At 43.3% G+C, this 24,119-nt stretch overlaps 1 protein-coding gene and 1 long non-coding RNA gene across 2 annotated transcripts in view; both read left to right on the forward strand.

The window, feature by feature from the left end:
* CAMK1D (calcium/calmodulin dependent protein kinase ID) overlaps positions 1-24,119 on the forward strand; it is a 501,235-nt gene that overhangs the window by 46,935 nt on the left and 430,181 nt on the right. The window lies entirely within an intron of this gene.
* On the forward strand, positions 1,060-23,885 carry LOC122223866. The gene is made up of 3 exons (XR_006204524.1): positions 1,060-1,143; positions 6,764-6,956; positions 22,763-23,885. It is a non-coding gene; the product is annotated as an uncharacterized LOC122223866 (long non-coding RNA).

The raw sequence follows: 24,119 nt of genomic DNA on the forward strand, positions 1-24,119 counted from the left end.
GAGAAAAAATGAAATCTTGCCATTTGCAACAACGTGGATGGAACTGGAAGGTATTATGTTAAGTGAAATAAATCAGTCAGAGAAGACAGGTATCTATGTTTTCACTCATATGTGGAATTTGAGAAACTTAACAGAGGACCATGGGGAAGGGAAGGGGAAAAAATAGTTATAAACAGAGAGAGAGGCAAACCGTAAGAGATTCTTAAATACAGACAACAAACTGAGGGTTGATGGTGGGGGAGAGGGGGATGGGAAAATGGGTGATGGGCACTGAGGAGAGCACTTGCTGGGATGAGTACTGGCTGTTGATGAATCATAGGAATCTACTCCCGAAGCCAAGAGCACACTGTATACACTGTATGTTAGCTAACTTGACAATAAATTATATTAAAAAAAAATGGGGCACCTGGGTGGCTCAGTTCGTTAAGCATCTGACTTCGGCTCAGGTCATGATCTCACGGTTTGTGGGTTTGGGCCCCGCATCGGGCTCTGTGCTGACAGCTCGAAGCCTGGAGCCTGCTTTGGATTCTGTGTCTCCCTCTGTCTCTCTGCCCCTACCCTGCTCACGCCCTCTCTCTCCTACCAAAAAAAAAAAAAAAAAAAGAAACCCAGTTTGGTCTAGTTCCAAAGCCTGTTTTCCTAACCACCAGGCTGTCCTGCCTCTAGCTGCCTTGTAGTCCCCTATGAGGATAAAGGGGGTGCCTGTGAGGCTAATCCAAACAACAGGAAACTTGAAAATATTCCTGTTTGCTTCTGGAATCCATTATTTATGGGATTTACTTGTTTTATTTAGGCTAATATTGAAATTAATGTGCGTTTTGTGAGTTTACAGCAGCTCAGGGTTTGGGAAGATAAGACTGCAGCTGGAGAGCCTGGGAATCAAAGGTCAAAATCACGCTGAGGTTAGAAATTAGCCTCATAGAATCAACAATTGGTGGCTGTAGAAGTGGGTAACCAAGGGTGGGTTTTGTGCCCAGGTTTTACAGTATGTTATAAAATGATGAAATTCAGTCTGTAATGCAGTTTCAGTAAATTCAGACACTTCTAATTTGGAATTCACAGCCGCTGAACAGCAGCTGAGTTGAAGCTTTCCTGTGTGTATTTAGCAAAACAATTCCTTTAAAGATCGTGGAAATGAATAAGGTAAACAAGAACTGGTGCTGTTAAAGGTAAACGGTTTGGGGTGAGTTTCAGCGCCTTAGGCACATTTCTTCCCAGATGACAGTAAATATTAGGTACGTGTCCTATTCCCAGATTATTAAAGTGGCCCCATAGATTCCCTCCACTAAAGAATGTGACCCTCTCCTTAGGCAGCCTCGTTAGCCAAGGGTGTCACACTTTTCTATACAATTCTGGGATTAAGATTGTTTCAGACTGTGAGCAGTCCTCCTTCTCATTTAATGAGGTGACTTCTCCCTGAAAATTTGCATTTATGTCCCCACAATACTTTGGCGATGGTCAGTGTCTGGTAGGCAGTGCTGTCATATACACACTTATCACGCACACAGAGCCGTGAGGAAACCGATGTGCACGAAGGAAAACCGAACTAATCCCAGGAGAAGGGCGTTGCTTCCACATTTTTTCTCGTGGCCATTTCTGCAAAAGACGAGCTGTCCCAGATTCATAGCATTTTAGGGCTAGACAGGAGCTTCGAGGTAGCCAACTCCATCATTTTCAGACATTCCTCAGGAACATCCATTTCCTTGAAAACACAACCCACAGACAATTCGAGGAAAATCAGACGCCTCATGGGTCTCCCTTTCTGGAGCAGGGTTTGTTTGTAATGGAGGCATCAGCATATCTGCTCCCATGCACAGGTCTCTCTCTCTCTCATCTGGTTCTTAATTACCTACCTACAGAAAAAAATGCAAGGCTGGCTCTCAAGCTCCAGGAAGATTACATTTGATGCTGTTCATCATACATACCTTTTTTGACATTCTTTTTGGGTTGTTCAAAATATGTAGATAAAAGAAATCACATACATATTCAGACCATGTAAAAACGTCCAATTTGCTAAGATCATGAGTTTAACTCATAGTGACTACTGTTTAGCTCAAGTCCCTGGTAACAGACTATCTTTTGAATGTTGCAGTTCATTTATTCACTCATTCATTCATTTGAGAAACATGTCATGGTTGTCAGATGCCTTCTAGCTATAGAAGAGTAATAAACAAAGCAGGGACCTCATCCTGTGGGAGCTCACAATCAGTAGGTAAGACAGGCTGACTTACCTACCTGAGGGGGTGGGCACCTTCATTCTTTTCTAGGGATGGCAGTGGGTTGTACTGACTCATAGCTTACTGAGAATTTGCTTGTGAACCAGGGCACTCGTTTCCCAAGGCTAACTGAGCCGGGGGTGCAGGGAAGACTCAGAGTGTAGGGAGGCTTGGTGACCACAGCCCCACTCGCACCGTGTTCTGGTCAAGTAAGCTGGCAAGACTAGCTGTGACGTGTCTGGTGATGATGGCAAAGGCTGCAAGTCAACTGATTTGCAAAGTTTTATGCCCAGATGAACCAGCTGTCCCTAAATGCTCAGCCGTTGATCCTATACTGAGGGTGCTGTGTAGGGTGTAGACACCATCACTGTAGATCATTTTTAGAGAAGAATTTGAACTCTCCTAGAGAAAGTTCAATGTAAAGCCAGTGATTCATGCATCACTTCTAAAGAGCAGGACAAATTCATTCATTTCTACTTCTGTGGATTTCTCTGCTCCTCCCTAAAGGTTTCTGTGTAGGAAAGTAAAGATCAGAGGATTATAACTTTCCATCTTCAAGGCTTGGCTTTCTTTGTACAAGTTCAGGTTTCCCATTCTCAAACAAAACAAAACAAAACAAAAAAAAACAAAGCAAGCACAGGTTTAGATTTCATTCCTGTTTTGCTTTGATTTTTCCAATTCAGTAAATGTTCCATTTTAATAACAAGACAGTGCTTTTTATTTTATTTTATTTTATTTTATTTTATTTTTTTTTTCACCAAAGAAGAGGCATAGAACTGCAAGACCCTTTCTTAGGTTAAGTCCAGACATCTGTATCTCAGAACGTTTGTCTTTTATGTGACTATTTGTCTTTTACATGAGTAATAATAAAGAATGAGAGGAGGGGTGCCTGGGTGGCTCAGTCAGGTAAGCATCCGACCTCGGCTCAGGTCACGATCTCACAGTTCATGGGTTCGAACCCTGTGTCGGGCTTTGTGCCGACAGCGCAGAGCCTGGAGCCTGCTTCGGATTCTGTGTCTTCCTCTCTCTCTGCCCCTCTCCGCTTCATGCTCTTTCTCTGTCTCTCAAAATAAATAAATGTTAAAAGAAATAAAAAAAAAAAAAGAAATGAGAGGAAAAGATTGTCTTCATTTTCAAACAGAATTATTTATGAAAGCACATGCATAAAAGATCTATGAAACTATGGAAAGTTCTATATGTGCATTGAAGATCACAGTAATTAAAGCCGTATGTTATTGGTGTAAAGAATAAAACACAGATAAACAGACAGCCATGAAACCAATCCCAGAACACATAATAGAGAGTATATGACAAAAAAGCTTTACAAATCATGTGCTAAAGGGATGCATTTATTTAATGAATTATTCAATGAAAAATGTTGATGGGAAGACAGACTATCTGGGGATTGTCAGGTTATACTTACTTTTACCATTGGAGGTGAAGGCATATGCAAACGAATTCCAGATGGTTAAGAGTGAGATGTGAAGATGAAGCCATACAAAAAACGAAAAGAAAATATAAGTGGTCTCAGAGTAGAGAAGGACATTATAATAAAAAAAAAATCAGCAGAAGAAATTAAAAAGGGAAAGATCCACAGATTGAATGATATAAAATATAAACCAGTTTTCGGTCAAAATATCAAGCAAAATTAAAACACACATGACAACAAATGGCAATCAGATATAGGCAAGCAGATATATGGAGGCTTTTTAAATGAATGATAAATGCTAGGGCGCCTCGGTGGCTCAGTTGGTTAAATGTCCTACTTTCGCTCAGGTCATGATCTCGCGGTTTCTGAGTATGAGTCCCGAGTCAGGCTTTGTGCTGACAGCTCAGAGCCTGGAGCCTGCTTCAGATTCTGTGTCTCTCTCCCTCTCTGCCCCTTCCCTGCTTGTGCACTGTCTCTCTCTCTCTCAAAAATAAGTAAACATTTAAAAAAAGTAAAATAAAATGATAAATGCTTTGTACCAGTAGAAAAATGAGTGAAAGTACAGATAATTTGCATAATTACGTGAATGAAAAATGGATGAAAAATACATGTAAAAAATGCAAATTCATGAGTAACAAAAATGATTATTCAGATGCAATTATGTGATTCCATTTTTAATTTATCAAATTAACAAAGATTAGAAAAATATTACATAATTCTAGGGTACATCTGCAGGAAACAAGCCCTTTCATGTACTCTAGATGAATGTGTAAATTGGTAAAAACTTTTTTTGAAAACAATTTGAAAATCTATCTTAAGAGTCCTAAAAATATTTATGCCCTTTGCTCTAATAATTACATATCACAAAGCAATTGAAGAGGTGTGGATCAATATTTATGTACAGGAATGTTCAATGCAGTATGATTTATAATAAAATAAATGAAATTTTGGAAGCAATTTAAATGTTCAATAGTGAGTGATTAATAGCATTATGGTACATCAAAAAAAAAAATGGAATTATTATGCACCTAGTAAACATCTCGTTTTCAAAGAATATTCAGTGACATGGGGAAAGTCTTATAGTGTTTAGTGAAAACAGATCCATTTACCCCATTTTTGAAAAAAAATTATCTTTGGAAATAAAACAGGAAGAAAATATGCCAAAATGTTAACAGCGGTGATTGCTAGTTGATAGAATTACAGTTTTGAAGTTTTGCCATTTTTCACATTTTCTACAAAAACATGTATAATGCAGAGCATAAGTAAAAATCAAATGGGAATAAGTCACAATGCTTATTTTCAGTAAACTGAAAATCACCACCCACATGCAGTTTTATTATACTTCTTGTACTTTGTCACTGAGTCACACGATCCAGAGACCTTTATCTTCAATTCAGATCTCTTCCTGATAGGTTCCCTATCTACTTTTCTTTTATTTCTTTGTTCCCAGCCCACCCTCTGGCTCTCCAGACCCAGACCTCCTGGTCCCCCAAACCCTTCTCACCATCTGGAATGTTCTCAGTGCCACTACCTGCATTTCCAAGGTTCCCGGCATTCACCTCTGCTCTGGGATCATCTTTCCCAGTCTGGGCTTTGGATTCCTACAAACGCTTATTGTATTTCCGTGTTATCCTAGTCTTTCTATGGGTGTCCTTTTCCTCAACTAGACTGCAGGTTCCCACTGGGAGCCACCATGTGCCTCCTAGTACACTTCTACAGGTACAAGAGGTAGAGTTAGTACACAGTAGGCACTCGATAAATACTGCTGATGGTCTCATGCCTGATGTGTCTGTGGCAGTGCAGTCCACCAACCATTTGGAAAACATTTTTTTGGCGCATTTCCCCTCCACCCGACTCCCGAAACAAAGTCATTTAGAGGCGACAGACAATCTCAGTGAGCATCCCCCAGGGTATGGAAATCAGGCTATAGACCCATCAGACATTTAGGACCCTCCTTGCCTTTGTTGCAGTTCTTAGATCTCCATGCTGGAAGGAGTCCCTTTCTATGTTAATTCCGGGCAGACACTTGGCGGGTCCTCTCCTTCTAACCTCGCAAAGGAGAGGGAGGTATAAAGCATGAAAACTTATTTTTATTGCCTTTTAAAATAAATGAAGTCATGCGTCCTTTAGTTACTGGAGTTTTAGGGGAAGTGGGGCCTACTTTACAGGGCTGTGTTTATACTGGACATTGGGGCTGGAACGGAGTGGTGGCAGGAGCTGGTGAGCAGGATGTGGAGGATAAGCAAGAGGTCACCGCGGACTCTGACACCTACATGGGCAGCACGCAGGCCCTGGCTGGGGGTGAAAGGAGAGCCTGGGGGCTCATGATGTTTAAGCTTTATGGCCCACCGCTTGCTCAGGCCCTTGGAGGGGCCCTAGCAATTTTCTAGTTAGAATTTTATTTTTCTTTTCTCTCTTTTTTTTTTTTTTAAGTTTATTCATTTATTTTGAGACAGACACAAAAAGAGGGCACAACCAGGGAAGAAACAGAGACAAAAGGAGAGAGAGAGAGAATCCCAAGCAGGCTCCACACTGTCCGTGCAAAGCCCAGCACGGAGCTCAAACCTACAAACCACGAGATCACGACCTGACCTGAAACCAAGAGTTGGTCGCTTAACCAACTGAGCCACCCAGGCGCCCGTAGAATTTTATTTTTATTAGAGAGGTCACCCCACATTACACATCACATAAGCTTCAGGCCCCACAAAACCTGGCTCCTGTGTAGCTCTGGATACTGGGGTACCCTGTCTAAACAAGTAGGATTATTCATCTCCCAAGTGCTGACAGCTGATCAGAAGCATTCTTAGAGCTTCTGATTTTTCAAGAGCAGCAAGGAGTCCAGATTTTTGTATGAAATCTCCTAGATTTTAAGTGTTGGCAACTTATACAAACAAAACCCCCCAAAACCCAACCCTCTCTGGCCAAAGCAAGTCATATCTAGAGACTTGATTGGGCCCAGGGACTGCCAGACAGTGACTTCTGGTTATTTGAGGCCATAACAGTTACAGAATTGCCAAATACTAGGACGGCTCTGTGGCAGGGACCCCTGCTCTCCTTGTCCTCTGCTCATTAAGAAGGTCTGGCCACACCTAAACCAGGGAGCTTTGCTCTTTTCCAGGGCTTCAGCCAGCGGCCAGACATTCTCTAAGTGTCGAACGCTGGTCACAGGGCAGGGAGCTGACCGAGGGTGTGGATGGAAGAGTTGGCGTAAATGTCCTCAAAACTGGCAAAGCCATCCAGCAGAAGCACGTGTCCCACGGAGAGTGATGTGGCAGCAAAGCCACCTTGTGAACATCTGAAGACCAACAAGGGTGACTATTATTCTTCCCCGGCACGAATTAGTCTTGGAGGTGGGCGAGGGTATGTGTTTTGTGTTCCTCGGTAGGGCTGCAACCAAGGATTTCAGGAAAGATTTATACCTGGAAAGCAAGCCACTTCTCTGTAACCCCCAGATCCTCCTGAAGCGAAGCAACCCAGCATTTCATAACTACAGCCTTTCCACGGTATGAACACTCTTTAAAAGCCATAAAGGGCCCCCTAAATGAATGACTTCTGGGTACCATTTCCTGTGCAGAATATGAGGTTTCTTACAAAGCTCCTGGTGTGACAGGGGACATTCACAGGCTGGAATTTGAGGCAGAACATGGCAGTAAGGGCTGTAGGAGAGACAGAGAGAGGGAGGGAGATAGAGAGGACAGTTGGGGACAAGGATGACCAGTGACAACCCCGGGGGGGGGGGGGTGTCCCTCCGCTGTCAGCTCAGATTGGCGATACAGTTACCTCCAGTGGTTGCATTTTGATTGCTGATTAGCTGGTTGGGGGATCTGCTTTGCTACAGAATGGCTTTGGGGGCTGCAATGTGGCTTCAGCTCATGTGTTGCGGTAACTAAGAGTGTCAGGCATGGGGCCAGAGCCAGAGGGGTCTGCTGTAGAAACCACCACTCCCGATTCTAACAGAGGTGGAAGCAGAAGGGGGGCCCAGGCAGAATGAGGAGGGCACATGGGACAAGTGCAGAGCATTCACTCCTACTCAGACATGAAGGAACCATCCTCTCGAGCAGCGAGCAGTGGCCACTTCTGGGAGAGTGCCTGTTGGAGCTACCTGGGGCCGTGGGGGACCTACACACTCACACTACCTAGAGATTTGGGCAGAACACACCCATCCCACCCCTCCTGCGCTCCCCCTACAGCCGTTCTGCCATAAGCTCTTGCCACTGAGACCCTGGGTCCCGGGTGTGCAAGTGATTTGCCCACAGCGCACAGGTGGCCTCATATCCTGACTTCTGGCCTAGTACCCTTTCAACCATGTCCTACCCCACCCTGTGCAGGATGGTAGGACTTCTAGAGTTAGCTGGGGACAAGCACCAGAGAGCCCAGTAAGGTGGTTTGGGGGCAGTGTAGGATCAGCCAAAGTACTAGCACTACTTCAAGACCATGGCCTGACAGTGATGGTGCTTAGTACTTTTAAAAGGACTCAGTACACTGCAAAAGCATAGAAGTCCATTTTCACCCTAAATGTTAAAAATCTTTATATTTTTCGAGTAGCGCCTGGGTGGCTCAGTCGGTTAAGCGTCCGACTCTTGATTTCGGCTCAGGCCATGATCTCACAGTTCATGAGATCGAGACCCACGTCAGGCTCTGCTTGGGATTCTCTCTCTCTCTCCCTCTACCTCTGCCTCTCCCCTGCGTTTTCTCTTTCTTTCAAAATAAATAAAGTTAAAAAAAATATTTATATTTATTTATTTATTTATTTATTTATTTATTTAAATGTTTATTTTTGAGAGACAGAGACAGAGTGTGAGCAGGGGAGGAACAGAGAGAGAGGGAGACACAGAATCTGAAGCAGCCTCTGGCTGCTGTCAGCTCAGAGCCCAATGTGAGGCTCGAACCCACAAACCGTGAGATCATGACCTGAGCCAAAGTCGGATGCTTAACCAACTGAGCCACCCAGGCGCCCCAGAAAAAATCTTTATATTTTTAGAAAGTACAGCAGATAATGTGTGATAGGAGAAGTTGACAGAAACCAGATGGAGAGCATTCATTTCTCTAGGGAGTTACAGTCTGTGTGTCTGAAACCTTCCCGAGATCCCCCCACCCCACCCCCACTGCCTTGAGCTCTACTTTATATTAGTGGCTATGGGGTCATTGGATCACACAGGTAACTGGGCACTGAGAAAGAGTGAAATGGTTTTATTGTGCTCATCCCATTTCCACCTGGCACCTGCTGATTCTTGTGCTTTTATGGGATATTAGAAATCCTTCTGGTGTGAGAGGGGACATCGGATGGGGCCATAGGCTGGAGTTTGAGGCAGAACATGGCAGTAAGGGCTGTAGGACAGATAGAGAAAGAGAAAAAGGGAGAGAGAGAGGACTGTTGGGAACAAGGATGGCCAGTCACAGCCCTCCGGGCGTCCCTCTGCTGCGAGCTCAGATTGGTGAGAAAGCTGCCTCCAGTAGTTGCATTCTGATCCCCTTCCGGGCCTGCTGGCTTACAAGCACGTTCCATTCTTCTGATTACTGCTCACTAGGTGCAGCAGTTAGAAATGTTCTAGAGACCACTAGCGTTTCTGCTCATGTGAAAAGAGGGCCACTTGGAAACTGAGGTGGATTGCCACTTGCTCAGGGGGAGTGGGGACAGTGGAAGAAAAGCAAGACCTCCGTGGGAAAGGGCCTTGATGGGATGGGAAGAAAGCCGAACTCGGCCTCAGGTGATCAGGTTCAAGACTGCTCCGGTTTTGGTTGTTTACGGTTTCTTTCATTGCATCTAGGTGTGGATTAAAAAAAAAATCAGGTTGCTTGGGATTAGTTGGAATCTTGAAACCGTAAGTTGATGTCTGCCATCAGTTCTGGAAATGCTGCCTTTGTTCCAACATTTCCTTCCTTTCCACCTGCCAGTTCAGTGTGTGTTCCATGTTTTCAATGTCTTCTGCTTTTTTTTTTTTCCATATTTTCCCTTTTGTACCCCCCCCCCCCCCCACCTTAGCTGAATTCTGGAAGTTATCTCTGACCTATATTCTGGCTCACTAATCCTCACTTTAGCTGTGATAATCTGCTGTTAACCCAGCCACTGGGGTTTTTGACTTTGGTGGTCGTTTGGGAGTTTCTCCGTTTAAGAGTGTCTATTTGGTTCTTTTAAAAAAATCTTTTACATAATTTTCTAGTTTCCAGTTCCCTGTAAAAATGTTCAAGTGTGGCATTTATATTTCTGACTATAGTAGGTGGAGTTGTTTAGTGGTCCGTATCAAAGAACACCCATTTCTGAAGTCTTTGTGGGCCTGTTGGCATTCTGGGCGGTTTCTGCTGTTTTTACTCACAATGTCCTGACATTGAAACAAATACATTAGGCATTGAAAAAAAATATGAATAATTGTGGAATCTTCTTCTGGAGAGGCTTTCCCTTGTGTCTGCCAGGCACCGAGAGCACTTCCTGTCTGAAGCTACCTGAATCAAAGTGCAAAGCTGGAGATTCCCTTGACCCAATGTTGCTGGGAACTGGTCTATGAGACTGAGGGCTGTAGCCTTCCCTTGCTCCCTCACCCTGGCAACCCAGCTTAAAATGGCAAGTGGTTGATGTGAACCCTCAGCTTTGGTAGTCTCTGGGCTTCAGCCTTGTGAGGCTATCAGAGTAAGACCTCATTCTCAAATTTTGTTTTTTGTTTTTTTTTCCAGATTGACAAATGCCTTAGGATAAAAGCTTTGTGGGCCTGGCAAAGCTCTCTGGGTTTTGTCCTCTCTAGTTTTTGGCAGGTGTATCTTCACTACCTTATTATTGCGTTGTTGCTTTTAAGAAAATTAAGCAAATATTTCATCCAACTTTTTAAGTTGCCTTTGGTAGGAGGGTTGCTCTTAATTACTTCGTCCACCATTGCCAGAAGCGCAAGTACCAGATGATGTAGCTTTAAATCCCAGGTCTGACACTCACCAGCTAGCTGATGTTGGCCAGGTTTGCTCCCACATTTAGCACATGTGTTCATGAAACCCTAGCTACTTGACGGTATGGCTGTAGAATTAAAATGTGACAGTTTTTTGTTAAGTGGTACAACAACATGTTTGTTTATTACCTGTGTCCCACACTAGAATGGAAGAGCTGTAAGGATGGCAAATTTATTTTTCACTGTTGTTTCCCTAAAAATTCCTGATGCATAGTAGATACTCGGTAAACACTGACTAGGAGAAAGGGTTGCTGTGTGTATTTTAAAATGAAAACCTATTGGAAAAGTGTACTCTTGGGGGGGGGGTCCAAGCTCAAATCTTCATAACCGCTTCTACTATTTAGAAGATCACATTCCTCTTGGGGCACCTGGGTGGGTCAGTGGGTTAAGTGTCCGACTTCGGCTCAGGTCATGATCTCACGGTTCGTGGGTTCAAGCCCTGCATCAGGCTCTCTGTTGTCACACAAAGCCTGCTTCAGATTCTCTGTCCCCCCTCTCCCTACCTCTCCCCAGCTCTCAAGCTCTCTCTCAAAAATAAACATTAAAAAAAAAAGGTCCTATTCCTCTTTGTGATTTTATAAACCTGGTTATTAAATCAATATAATCACTGTTACTTTGTTTTAGCTTCTTCACTTGATATTATTTTGACTAGACTCTCCACCTTCAGTGAAAGTATTCTATTCCATTTTTTTGTGAAAACAGGTCTCCACCTGTTGATCACTTGGGCGGTTTCCAGTTTGGGCTATGATACATAATGCTGGCTTCTTTGCTGATGAAAGTGAAATGGAAAGGGGTGCCTGGATGGCTCAGTCAGTTAAGCATCTGACTTCATGTCAGGTCATGATCTTGTGGTCTGCGGCTTCGGGCCCCACATAGGGCTCTGTGCTGAAAGCTCAGAGCCTGGAGCCTGCTTCAGATTCCAGGTCTCCCTCTCTCTCTGCCCCTCCCCTGCTGGTGCTCTGTCTCTGTCTCTCTTTCAAAAATGAATAAACGTTTAAAAAAATTTAAAAATAAAAAAATAAGAAAGTGAAATGGATAAAATGTGTCCATTGTCAAGACTTGTTCAGACTCATTTCAGAAGGAGAATGCTTTTTAGTGCTTGAGGTCTGGCATCTTCTATAGTATAAACAAAATCAACAAAAATTGATCTCTGACTCTCCCCAGAGGAAAGTTCAAGCTGCTTCCAAGACAGATCAAGGAAGGAGGCCGTGAAATATGGGATTCAGGGTCTCTGTTGAATCCTAATGACTAACTTGTGTGTTTCCTTGGACAAAAATTATTTTAATAAATGCTCTATCAATCATTGTTGCCACAGATACCTTTTTTTTTTTTTTTTTTAAACCAAGGAGTGATTTAAAAACAATAATGCCATTTACTTGAAGCCAGAGGAGCTGGGGCACTTGACTCCCTCAATCATATTCTTCTGCAGCTTTTTAGATAAACAGTTAAAATAATTTTGCAACCAGAACAACTAAGTAACCCAAGTATGCTTTTACTTAATGATCAAATGATTGGGGGACAAGTCATGACAACAATAAGAACTTCCCTTTATTGACTACCTTTGTGGTAGAAGCTTTACAGTTACTCATCATTTAATTTGCTTGCAACCATCCAGCAAATTAGATATTACTGTTATTTCCATTTTCCAGGCAAGGAAATGCAGGCCGAGATTATGCAATGTGCCCAAGGCCACACAGCTACAGTCGTGGCTGAGGCGAACCCGTGGTACCAGTTAAGAGCCACACACTCTTTTCACTGCCCTCTGACTTCTCATTTCTTTGGAAAGGAAACAGGACATTTCCTGTTGGGGACAGCTCTTCATGTCGCCCTGTTTGAGCATCCTCAGGCCCATGAAATTTGGGTGTGCATTAAATTCATTAAGTGTTTCTTTAGGACTAGCCACATTTGCTCCCATGGGGAAGTTGACTTAAAAGGTGATGGGGGGCGGGGCACCTGGGTGGCTCAGTCGGTTAAGCATCTGACTTCGGCTCAGGTCATGATCTCACAATTCATGAGTTCAAACCCCACGTCGGGTTCTGTGCTGACAGCTCAAAGCCTGGAGCCTGCTTCGGATTCTGTCTCCTCTCTCTCCCCATTCCCCGCTCACGCTCTCTCTCTCTCTCTCTTTCTCTCTCTCTAAAAAAAAAAAAAAGCATTAAAAAAGTGATAAGGGGGTATAAGGCATGGCATCTGCCTTTGGAGGCTCAATGGAGAGGGTAGGCATCTTTGCCCACAGAAAGAAGCAACAACAGGGGCCAGCGGGGTGGTACCATCAGTAATTGTGATGGGTTTCCAGAGGTAGGAGGGGTGGGTGTGCTGGCTGAGGAGGGGGAAGCCCTGACCAGCCATCTCTCAGAAGATCAGGAGAGTAGGGTTTAAAGGCTCTAGTTCATAGATGCAAAAGCTGAGATAAAGCCTCCCCTGGTGCATGAGGATATTGATTTGAATTATCACCCAAAGCCAAATGCGAAGTATTTAGTCTTTTCCTGAGTACACAGGAATAGTATAAACCTGAGATTTGGGGTTAGAAAGGAACAGATGTGAAGCTCTTGGCTAGCCCCCATTGGCCCCCTTCTCCCTTCCATTGGCCGTTTGGCATTTTGGGGGAAGGCTGAGGTGGGATAGGACAAGGTGGCAGATGGGGGAAGAGGGGTCTGACACCCTCCTTCCTCCTGGTTCCCTCCTGAATTGAACTGGAGCTCATGCCCTTTGTGAGCCTGTGAATATTCTGATTTCTGGTGAACAGGCAGCATGCAGAAGGTCAAATTAAAACTCTGGGCTCTGTGTAGGCACAGCAACAAAAAGTTCAAGTGTCTTGTCCAAGGATACATATCAACCCAGAAATAGAAGTCGGATCTCTGGCCTGCCAGTCTGGGGCTGCCTCTAATTTAACGTTCTGCGTGAGTCACAGATTCATCCAGTACCGGGAGGCAACCGAGGGACTCAGCATCTTTTCATAACTCTCAGTAGCTGCGTTGAGGGAAAGAGAGAAGTTTTTGTTCATGAGCTCATTCCAATCAGAATGTGTCCAGACGCCCAAATATTTGATTTGAGCCTGGTTGCTAAGAGACCTCCCACTGGGACCCAGCTGCCTGCGGGCAGGAGGGCGGTATTGGCATGGCTTCAGATTTCTGCCAATTTATTTTGAAACCAGAAAACCTGGAACCTCGGCCTCCTCAGGCAGCAACACGGAGAGGAGAGATCTGAGTCAGCCAAGCAACAGAGGAAAAACCCCCACTGACCTTCTGCCAGGGATCTGGAGGAGGGTTTAGGATGATAGAATTCTTACATTATGATTGTTTACTTGATGGGAAAGATGCTGGTATGGTAATGAAGAAGAAATCAAAGCTTGGTGCTTGGTCATGCAGGGGCCATCTCGGAGCAAAATTCACGGATTCCAGAGCAAGTGCCGGCTTTCTGAGTTGTAACTGGACATTGTGAAGGCTGCCTTGATTCAAAATCAGAGCCACACGCCCAGCTTCTTGGGTTTTAATTACCCAGTGACTGGGGCAACTGGGTGGCTCAGTCAGTTAAGCGTCGGACTTCAGCTCAGGTCATGATCTCGCGGTCCGTGAGTTCGAGCCCTGCGACGGGCTCTGGGTTGATGGCTCAGAGCCTGGATCCTGCTTCCGATTCTGTGTCTCCCTCTCTCTGCCCCTCCCCCGTTCATGCTCTGTCTCTCTCTGTCTCAAAAATAAATAAACGTTAAAAATAAATAAATAAATAAATAAATAAATAAAAATAATTACCCAGTGACTTACCCTCCCCACCCCCCCCTCCTGGAAATGCCTAGAGCAAAAGTGTCCTAGAGAGACCTGAGGGGTCAGTGCTCAAAGGAGTGCTGGGGAAACCCCGCTTTCTCAACACACGGCGGACAGCTGAGCTAGCAGTGCCATTCTCAGGACCAGGGAGTGATCTATATAGGCCTTAAACTTTTACCAGGGTACAGGTATCCTCTGCTGTTTGAAAATTTGAGAAAAAGGTGGGAAACAAAAATGGGGCTCAGCATTTGTTTGCAGTCAGCCATCACAGAGCCAGTGTGCACCTCAGCAGTGGGGGGAGGGCCCTGCCGAGCCCCTTCCTGGGGAACTACACTCTGTATTTCATCATCTATTGCCTCAGAGTTAGACCACGTCTAGGGGTGCCTGGGTGGCTCAGTTGGTTAAGCCTAGGACTTGACTCAGGTCATGATCTCACCATTTGTGGGGTCGGGCCCCCTCATTGGGCTCTGTGCTGACAGCTCAGAGCCTGGAGCCCGTTTTGGATTCTGTGTCTCCCTCTGTCTCGGCCCCTCCCCCACTCACATTCTGTATCTCTTTCTCTCTCTCTCTCTCAAAAATAAACATTAAAAAAATTATTGAAAAAAATATACCATATCTGTGAGCACCTATACTTTATCTTGATTTATTTTGTGCATCTGTTCATTAAGATATGTCCTAGGGTATCAGAAAAGCCTAACAGAGGTTATTTTTTGGGTCTGGGAATGCTCAAAAAATTTTCCACATAAATTAATGGTAATTGTTTCTTTGCTTTATACATCATTTTGGCTTATGAAAGTTTTCATAGGAACGCTCTGCTTTTGCATAGCGTGGGGAAACCTGTCTTTTGTTTCTGAACTTGGCTTTAGTTCTTATTTATAAATAAATGTATTTATTTGAGAAACATAGGTTTTGCCATAAGGATTTTTGCTTAAGAGTTGGAATTCAAGATGTAAAGGTCACGCGTGGATGGTTACACTTGGCTTTCACCCAAAGCTGTCTTCTCCATTTATTTTCCTCTTGGAGGTGATATATCCTAGTGGGTTTTCTTTCAGTTAGAACTTTGCTGTAGGCCCCATTCCTTTCTGTGTAGATGTGTGACTTTGGGCAAGTTTGATGGCTCAGTTTCCTCATCTGTTAAAAGAAGTCTTTGTTGAGTTTGAGAAGAGTGGGCCGTAGTGTGGTGCGTGGGGAAAATCAATTGGAAATAGGAAGGAGCTTGGATTTAGATATGGAAACGAGAGAGAGCAAAGGACTCTGTCTGGGCTCAGCATAGTGTTGGGCATGCGGTCACCAATTCCTAAGTCATTCTGGATTTGCTCTGAGAGGCTCCCGTCAAATTTGCTTGATTGGAAAGGAAGGTGAGAAAGGAGATATATGCCTAGCGCCATGAACAGAGGACTCTGGAACCAAAAACGAATAGTTTGAATATAATGTAGGAGATAAGAAGTGCCTCACACAACTGGACCTGGTGGTTTGAGAAGGCATCAAATCAGTAGGTAATATAGTTTCCATCTTGCAGACCTCCTGAAGTGAAATATACCTGAATCCAGAGAGAAAAGCCAGTTATGTATGTATGCTGAAGAAATCTGCAAGAGATTTCTAAACTTGCCTCCCCACTCCCCTTCAGTTAAATATACCACGTCATCCCAGGTGCCAATAATTTGTTTCCAGGAAAGAAGCTATGACCTCACAAGGGCTGCATCTTGATATCATGGCAGGATCCCTTAGGTGCCTGACCAGGGAGACCGCCTCTTGAATACAAATATCCTTGCTAATGAGGCGCATTGGCAGGGAGAAGAAGGCCATTCCAAATAAGATAAATGCGGCAGAGGGAGGGCCAAATCCTGCCTGGAGATCTTGAATATTCTGTAGGATACTCAGCCAAAACCTGTCTCTTAGTTTTTCCGTAATGATAGATGACAAAGCCCGGGGTAAAAATAAACCCACTTCCAGTGTTGTTTCTGGCTGGTTCAGCGGGAAACAGCATTGTTAACCTTGAGGGGACTAAGATTTGGGAGGCCTGGCCTCTCCAGGGAGGAGAATGAGAGAAGAAGATGAGTTGCTTCTCAGACTCCCCTGGCCTAGGCTTCAGCAGCCCTCCCTGAGCTCCCATGTACATTTTATCCGCAGAAAGACTCTTCTCGAGGCCGGCCATGTAAACCTCCTTCCTAAGTGCATCCGTTTAAGGCAGGTGGTTGCTCTCGGTAGAGTGCCTACATTTTGTCACGGGTGTAGTTAACACCCCAGCAATCCCACGGGCTGGTTTATGTCCACTGAAGGTGTAAATTCCATGGATGCCTCCATCTGTGAGCCCTGGGAAAAGCATTTGGACCAGGAATGCTGAGAAGCCTTTAGCTGATTTTTTTTGACCTGTCACTTTTGGCTGGATATTTATTTCCCCTTCCCCTTTTCCTGTTTTCAGAAACACTTGGGGAAATAGTAGCTCCCTGGTGGCCGACAGGGACACTTTGTCAGCTTGAAGGAGCATATCTTTTTTTTTCTTTAAATTAAGCAACAAGACATTTGCTTTTATACAAATATTTGTCTCCACTTGTAGGTTTAAATATAAAAACTGATATGTTTCCGGTTATAGATTCTTAAAGTCTTGGTTCCGAAGAGTTAATGCCACAGTGCCAAGACACTCTCAGGGAATAATGTATTGGCAGGATGTAGTTAATTGATAGGTTTCCTTCAGCTAGAAACCCCCTGGGGGAAACAATAATTTTGTGACATTCCAAGATTATTTACATCTAATATAAAATGCAACAATAGTAGAAGTCTTGTGGGTAGATATATTTTTGGTGGGGATATGTTTTCTTTTTGGCCTTTCTTTCATTTATAACTGAGGCAAACAACAACAACAACAACAACAGCAACAACAACAACAACAAAGAGCCAGATGTGACAGCTATTAAGAGAAAAAGATGCATACTATGAATACCTTATGTTTATCTAGTGCCTTTCTTCTGAGAAGTTCAAAGTGCTTTGCAGATGTTATCTCCTCCATCCCCATATGTTATCCTCATTTGAAGAAAGGACTGGAAAATGCCTGAAGTCAGGGAGTGTGTTAGACATCAGATGAGACTGGGTTCTTGGATCTTGCACCACGCCTTGTTCTGGTTTGCACTCTGTATTCAGTGCACCAGGGTTGGAACACAAGCTAGCTGTCTTTAACCAGAGTCTTGTTTTAGACAGCCCCTCATTGCACCCCCTCGGCTGTCTCCCTATGGCCCCACGGCAAAAACACTGAACATGCAAAGGACTCTTGCCAGACCCATGGACACACCCAGTTGCTTCTTGGCTTGTTTCCTGCATCAGCTGTTTGCAAAGTCACTAGCATGGTGTATCAGTAACGTAATTCCAGAGCCACAGCTCTACTGGAGTTAAGATTCAGTGAATTGCTTCTGACTACCTGAGACTAACACCTGCAGAGATACCCCAATGGGAGATTGCATTTTAGAATCCTGGCTAATCAGTCCATCTTTGGCACATCCTAGCACTTCACCCAGACTTCAAGATTCCTTAATGACTAGAAATTGAAATTTATTATTAACATCAAAAGTAGGAATGCAGGAAGCAATATTGCAATTTTCTCTGGAGCTGTTGGCCTGAGTTCCTTCAGAGGTGTACAGGGTTCTATTGTGGTTAAGGCTGTGGTTGGCCAGGATTAGAAAAGCCACCACAAGCCCGTGTTCTTTGTGTGGGTGACAGAGCCATTACTGAAATGCAGGGTGGGGTGTTGCTAGGTTTTCAACCCTGGTTGTCATACTTGTTGAAGCACTTAAAAAATTTATTTGGTGGCTCAAAGGAAGAGCAAGTTAGGGCTTTCGCAAACAGGTCCTTAGATTTCCTCCAGCTTTGTCTGTGTTCGTTCCCCTCTCAGCTTGCTGCGCTGTGTCCCCATATGCACAGAACCAGTTCCAGAATGCACAGCCTTTGTGGCAACCATGAGTGCTTTTGCCAAACCTCCTTCAGGCTTCTGGGTCCCTGACAAGATGGCACTTCCTGGCCCATTTTTGGTTGGGAGAGACTGTGTCAATAGTTCTGGCCAATACTTGGAGTGGAAGTGATGTGTATCGGTTCCAGGACAGGACAGTTAACTGCTGGTGCAAGACCTGGCTGGATTTCCTTCCATCATAGCAACTGGCAAAGCTTAAGATGGCGGCTGCTCTGTCAGCCCCCAACCAATTTATGATGGATGTGAGAAACAAACTTGGTCATTATGAGTCACTATGATTCTGGGATGGACACCAGGCTTTTCAGATGGATACAACTTTCTTTGATTTTCATACCTTAAAATGTGCTTCTTCTTCTGCTTGAAATCTGCACTGTTCCTTCTCTGCTTGGCAGATTCTTCCAGATCCTTCCAGACCCAGTTCAAAAGTTCCTTTCTGTGAAGCTTCTTTTGACATCTTCAGGAAGGTGGATCCTCTCTATTCTGTGCTTCCCCACTAGTCACTGTGCAAACTTCCATGAAGGCCTTAATCACATTTTATTCTTGCTATCTGTTTACATGTCTTAATAGATGCTGAACATCTTGTGGGTAGGAACTGTGCTTAATTTTTCTATCCAAAGTGTCTTATTTCAAAGTACAAGCTCAACAAACATCTCACCGAGAAAATAACACACTCCAAATAATTTATAGATGTAATTAAGATCAACCCACTATAAGGTGTTATAATTCATTGTCCCAATGCTCCCAGATATACGAGAACTGATAATTTACCAAGTATTGGAAGACATTTTTAAAGGTTGATTCCTTTCTTTTTTCAACACTATTTAAGTAACTGTTATATTTCAAACATGTTTGTGGTTCACATAGCTAAAAGGAAGAAAATATTGTACAATCAGGCTCCCATCTTTTGACCATGATCTTTAGAGGAAACGATTTTTTAAAAGATAGGAGGTTTTGGAGAAAATCAACCCTTATGGGCAGTTTTTTGAAGCTGTTGTAGTTGGGTGTTTAGGTCTAGCTCTGCTTATATGAAACAGCGTATTTATTGACTCAATGCCCTCAGTTTTTGTAAATGCATTTATGTAAATCATCAAATGTACCTCCCTTAGTTGTGCGGAATTAGTTCCAATATAAACTGAGGAAGTTTCAATGTCTGCGGTAGATTCCATTCTGGGTAGAAAATCAGGGGAGGTGCTATTTTGTTTAGACGAGGCAGCATATTTACTGCTTGTAGTTTACTTAATTTTATAAATGCACCTGTGCATATTGCCAAATGCACTTCAGTGAGTTAAGAATAGACTCTTAATTCTAACATGAACTGACAAGATTGTGACTCAATGTCACTTGTAGAAGAGGCAAAATCCAGGTCCAGGAGAATGTCAGGCAAGGTCTCACCCTTGTCTCGGGTCTAAGGTAGAAAGATAAAGGTTATGTCCATACTAGGTAGTATCCAAGGTGTGTGTTTGTTTAAAAGTCCCTTAAAGGTTTGAAAAAAGTGAAAAAACCAAAAGATACTTTTGTGGATTCAGCAGCCATTTGATTCTGCTAGCTTGGTTTTAAACAACTATCAATTCTCTCTCTTTTTTACATTGTAGTGGACATCTCTCCTGTTTGCTTGCTCGACATCCATTCCTCCTTCTAGTAATACCTTCTCAGTGTTCGTCTGAGGTCCATTATGTGATACTGCCATAGTTACAAGCAGGGTTCTGGAGCCAGGCTGCTTGGGTTTTATTCACTCGTGTGGTGTGATGTAGGGTGTGTTATTTGACCTTTCTAATCTTGGTCTGCTCCACTATGAAATGGGGAGAAGGATATTACTTGCGTCATAGAATTGATGTGAAGATTAATAAATAAATATGGTAAAACATTTAGAACAGGGCTGATGCATAATATGAATGCAGTATATGTTAGCTCATGAAATTCTTATGTGACAATTACTTTCCTTAGGGACTTTACTGTAAACATGTCTTCTATCACTGGCTGTGGCTATAGAAGTCTGTAACAGACCGATATGGTTTTTTTCTTCAATGTATGTCACTTGATTATTTTTTCTTTGAAAATTGTTAACTTGACAATAAACAAATAAATAAATAAATAAAATATTATTACTAAAAAAAATTTTTTTTTAATGTTTATTTTTGAGACAGAGCATGAATGGGGGAGGGTCAGAGAGAGAGGGAGACACAGAATCTGAAAGAGGCTCCAGGCTCTGAGCTGTCAGCACAGAGCCTGACGTGGGGCTCGAACTCACAGACCGCGAGATCATGACCTGAGCCGAAGTCAGACGCTCAACCGACTAAGCCACCCAGGCGCCCCTATTTATTATTATTTTTAATGTTTATTTATTTTTGAGAGAGAGACAGACCGAGTGTGAGCAGGGGAGGAGCAGAGAGAGAGGAGACACAGAATCTGAAGCAGGCTCCAGGCTGAGCTGTCAGCACAGAGCCTGATGCGGGGCTCAAACTCACAAACTGTGAGATCATGGCCTGAGCTGAAGTCTGACGCTTAACCTGCTGAGCCACCCAGGTGCACCGACAATAAGTTATTTTCAAAAATCAAAACATTATATCTTTAGAGGTAAATTTTACTAGGATACATCTTTATATTGATCATCCATACATTTTCTGGTACATGATGTGCTCCTTCAGTCTGTTGATTAAAGTCTTTCCTCATTTCTGAAAAGTTTTCTTGAATAACATCTTTAAATATTTTTTGTTTCATTATTTCAGTTTCCTCAGAAGGGATACCATTTATGGATATGTTGCTCTTCCTTTGTGTTTCATATAATTTTCTAGCTAATCTTTGTTCTATTTTATTTTCCCCACTATTCTTGATTTGTCCTCTAGCTCACTAAAAAGGGTTTTTAGCAATTTCCCTTGTGCTGTTTCCAAGATAGTCTTGTGTATCTATGGTGGTTTTACTGTTTCCTACTTCCTTCCTGAGCTCTCCAGCTCATATTTTAATTTCTCCTGTTGACTTCCCCTATCTTTCCTGAGCAAATGCATCTTTCCTTGTTTTATAGTATTTTTTTTTTTGTAAATTATGATATGTTTGATCACAGACTTTATCTTTTCTATAGCATTTTTTTTTCTGCTGTTGAGTCTTCACTGCCACTTGTTTTTCCTATTCTGTCCCCTTCCCGCCCCCCCCCCCCCCGCCAATTTTTTTGTTTTAGGTTTTAGTTGGAGGAATTTTGTAATGATTTTGTGCTGGTTCCACCTTGACTTTCCATCATGTGAACGAGATGAGTTCCTCCATGAGTAGCTGTTTGTAAGAGGTTCATGTTAAGGAGTGGGCCTTAGACATTTTGCAGGCTAGCTGGAATTTTCCTTGGATCACACTCAGTTTATGACCCAGGTCATAATATTGAGTCCTTCTTCTTGACTATGCCTCTCTTCTTTTCGCAAAGGAGGCCCTTCTTTGTGATTCCTCAGTTATGCTTTTCCTAGATGTCACTGTCCTGTAAACTGTCCATGACTTAGGTTAATCATCAGTATATAAAACACTCTAGTAACTCTTTTACCAATTTCGAAGAACTAAGTACACAATTTAAGACACTAAAATTTTTGCAGCATTTATGAGAAGAGGCTCTAACATCAAAGTGTTGTCAAATAATCCATTTGATGGAGAGGATAGCACCCACCTTTTAAGAAAGAAATGTTTTTCCCTGCAATATTTCTTGTTGAGATTTAAGTTTTTCCACGTAGAATGTATCTATAGGAGTTCATCTAATAAAATATTTTTGATCAATACATTTCTGGACCAAAGGGTTCTTAAATTTTCAAAGATTAATGATATTCTTGATGAGATTTTCATAAAATGAAGAAAAATCATTGATTTACAAGTCCTAAAAATTACCGAGTTTACATACTATTAAACCTGCTACAACATGTATTTTATACGTCCAGAGAGGCCAAGTGTTTTTACAGATTTTGTGACCTGGGACTTAAGTCTAGCTTTCTAGATTTCTAGTTCTTTATTTCCCTTACACCATCTGCCCAGTTCTGAACTTGGGCCACACAAACCTGAAGTATTGGCAGGAGGGTTGGTGGGAGAAAAGTTTGATGGGAACAGTATTAGTAACTCTTTAATGATGTGTTATTAAAAGCACCTCTTCTTTGGGTCCTTTAATGAAAATTATAAGAGCTTTAAGAAAATATAAAGACTTAGGACCTAACTTTAGTAATCCAGAATATGTGGCAGGGCTTTCTAGAGTGGAATTGTTGGGGGGAACAGAGAGATTTTGAAGGATAGATAATAACTGATTAACCGTGGAAGTGGGATAGAATGATGAGCCTGGCAGCCATCACCTTTTCCTCTAGAAAAACACGGCAGGCTGAAGGAAATGGTCAGTTACTGGATAACAGTCCACGTGAGGGCCCTTGGGTGAACAGAATTAGGCCGTGTATAGTCTAAGGCATAACCATTCTTAGGAAATGATGCGTTTTGTTTTCTATGGCAATTTCCAGATCAAGATCTTTTATTTCACATGGAGTCCAGTAAGGGAGAAGTGACCATACTAAAGCCACGCAAGTTGTCTTTGGCATTTCTACCTCCTTTGGGATCCATTCCTCTGGGCCTGGCCTCCTCAGTTCCGCATTAAATGTCTGCATCTTTTCTCTGGGACCTGGTCCAGCTGACTATGACTTGATAATGCTGAATGAACATCATTACGAAGTTTGGAAGAGAAAGAAAATTCTCAACAGCCTTTCGACCAGTACAACAAATGTCAAATAGCTGTCCTAATTCGTTTTCTTTATCCACCTAACACCCATTCATCCATCAGTTACTAGGTGTAAGTTACCACGCTAGGTGCTGGGCATACAGTGGTGCAAAAGGCAACGTGTTCCTTGACCTCATGGACCTAACAGGCTGGTAGAGAAAGTCACGGCCACAGAGCCATGTGCCATACTCCCTGCTTTCTTTCCCTTCACTTTTGCTCCTTCTGGACAGCAGCCTCTTTTCCATAGGGAGAAAGAGAGAGAATCAGCATTTCTTTAGTTTTGGGGACAAGAGCAGAGACTGAGAATGGTTTTCAAGAGCTCTGGAGGCTGATCCTTAGGCAAGGAGCAAGGGTGAAACAGAGAGGAAAGAACTCCTAAGAAGAAGGAGAGTGGAAGGGAAGGAGGGGAAGAAGAGAAAATGCTCACAGTAGAGCATGGGAAGGTAATGCCTGGTCCAACTCTTCATATTACTGAACATTTGACAGAAATAGAAGATATTCTAGTTGCTCCAATCCAGTTCTTGTTGAAAGAGGTGCTGTTTGCTTGGAATTTTGGTTATATGCCCCATCTTCTTGTTTCCTTGGAAGTCTGTCCTGGAAGTTGTGTTTGTCCCTTTAATCTGTGTTTCTAACAGCCAAGCAAGACCAAATTTGCTGTGCCCAGCCTGGAGAGCCTGGAGCTAAGAGCCCCAGAAAGATAGGAAACCAGCATGGAGGTGTGGAGGGATGGGGGAAGCCAGGGTATCTTCTGACCTCCTCCGGGTCAGAGTAGGAGTGAAGGGCTGGCGGGGTCCTGATGGCTTCTGGGAGAGTCCTGGGCCTGTATCCACCCTGTCAGACCCAGGAAGAAGGTGCTGGATTAAGTTTCCTTTTCAGGGAGTACATCCCCCCCCCCCCCCCCCTTTAAAGTGAAATTGGAACAGTCCTGGGGAAATGGGGCAGGTGTCAACAATCAAGAGACAAGGCTGTTGACACAACTCAGCCGAGGGGCCCTACGGGAGCGATAACCTGGATACCAGGAAAACTACTATTTTCTGGAAGAAGAGGTAGTCCCTTCAGGTCGGGGACGGGGATACGCACGCGACTCCCCCGCTGACAGGTGG

This window comes from Panthera leo, chromosome B4 (genome assembly GCF_018350215.1).
Source record: "Panthera leo isolate Ple1 chromosome B4, P.leo_Ple1_pat1.1, whole genome shotgun sequence".
NCBI lineage: Eukaryota > Metazoa > Chordata > Mammalia > Carnivora > Felidae > Panthera > Panthera leo.